Genomic DNA, 2,054 nt, shown 5'->3' with positions numbered 1-2,054 from the left:
CAGTGTCACAGTTTAGTGAATGTCTTGTGAATGACGTCATCCAGCACATCTGTCATCAGGAAAAAAATGTGGAGAGTTTGGTAAACTTTGGTTATTTGGTTTTGTAACAGATTTTTGTAAACATTTATATATTGTATAAAAAAAATGACCAGTTTCGTTCTTCCTTTCTTATGTTCTTATGTTCTTATGTTCTCATGGTAATAGGGTAGTTGGTGAGTGGAACAGTCTGCCTAGTAGGGTGATAGAAGCTAAAACCTTGGGTAATTTCAAATTTAGGTTGGATAAATACATGAGTGAGAGAGGTTGGATTTGAATCGGGCTTGCACATGAGTAAATAGGATTAACAAAGGTTATTGCTTGGGTTGCAGTTATTCTGTTAGTGGGTTGGATTTGTGAAGGACCTGCCTAGTATGGGACCAACAGGCCTATCGCAGTGTTCCTCCTTTCTTATGTTCTTACATCAGTTAGCATCAGGAACATCAACACTGTTTAGGTCGGATGTTGGTGTAACATCTTTTTCCTGGTTAATAAACATGACAGCCGTTATTTGTGCAACTTCCACTTCAATTGCATTAATACAAAAGGCTAATTAATAAGACAGAATGTTACTTTTTCTTGTTAAGCAATGCAAATGCAATCAGGCACTCGTGACAAATTTATTTAAGGTAGCAAGTAACAGAGTTGACCATAGAGGAACACTCCCTTGAATTTACATTTACAAATAACGTTGCTAAAGAGAGTGTTTCAACCTAATTAAGTTTCCAAAATCAGTACACTTTGCAGACCAAACCTTAATTTACGGTTGTCAACGTTTCGCTCTGTTCTTCAACGTCTCTCTTCCTCAGCTCTGACTCACGAATAAATAACAAAAAAGGCACAATACCGTGTCTGGAACGATACACCAATAACCCGTACATAAAAGAGAGAAGCTTACGACGACGTTTCGGTCCGACTTGCACCATTGACAGTCACACTAACCAGAGGTGGAGTAGGACGGCTATATATAGGCGTCCTATATATAGCCGTCCTACTCCACCTCTGGTTAGTGTGACTTTGTCAATGGTCCAAGTCGGACCGAAACGTCGTCGTAAGCTTCTCTCTTTTATGTGCGGGTTATTTGTGTACTGACTCACGATATTGCACTGGCCCGGAGTTTTACGATTCCTTCGCCATGGGTTCCAACCCCACCTGTCCCATGGTTTCTTCCTCACTACTGACTGCAGTTTGCTATTTCGATACAAACTCAATATCAAAGACGAACATTATAACTAGAACCAAATAAGTCATGAATATTGTTGCTAGATAAGCGCGAGTAACAAGAATATAAACCACTGCCTCAAGAGAATGAGCAGTGACTCTGAAAATATGCTGAAGGCAACTGCCGCATGAAGACAATATAAATTTGTAGAACGTAAGAACATAAGAAAGGAGGAGCACTGATACAGGCCTACTGGCCCATACTGTCTAGTGAAAGTAATGAATTGTATGTTAAGGGAAGGAAAGTTAGGAATGACACAGAGGACAGGTGTGGTTGTGTTGGTAAGGAAAAAGCAGGAGGGAAGAACACTGAGATCTTGTATTCTGAGGCGGTGGTAAAGGTGCAAATAAATGGTAGGTTGGGTAGGATTGTGGAAATGGAGAAAGGGCTGAGACAAGCGTGTCCTTTGTCTCAGATTTTGTTCGCGTGCATACAGCACCCGTTTTATGAAATAGTTGAGGGGGGGAGTTCAAATGGGGAGGAGGCAGGATTCAATGAGGTGGTAGGATATGTAGATGATACAACTGTACTGATCACTGGTGTGGAAGGATTGAGAACGATAGGAAGGGTGTTGGAAATGCTTGGGAGGGCGTCAGGAATGCGTGTAAACAGAGCGAAATCGTGCTTACTAGAAATAGGTTTGTGGGTGAGGGGTGGAATGGGGTTGGAGTTTGGGTGGGAAGTGGCGGACCGGCTAAAAAAAATTGTGGAATTATATATATGGCTGATGAGCAGGAGGCTCGACGAATGATCTCGGAGTTGGTGGGAGAAAAGGTAGTGAACAGGATACGGAGCC

The sequence above is a fragment of the Cherax quadricarinatus genome, unplaced genomic scaffold, assembly GCF_038502225.1.
Source record: "Cherax quadricarinatus isolate ZL_2023a unplaced genomic scaffold, ASM3850222v1 Contig1179, whole genome shotgun sequence".
NCBI lineage: Eukaryota > Metazoa > Arthropoda > Malacostraca > Decapoda > Parastacidae > Cherax > Cherax quadricarinatus.
This window is presented reverse-complemented; position numbering follows the sequence as displayed.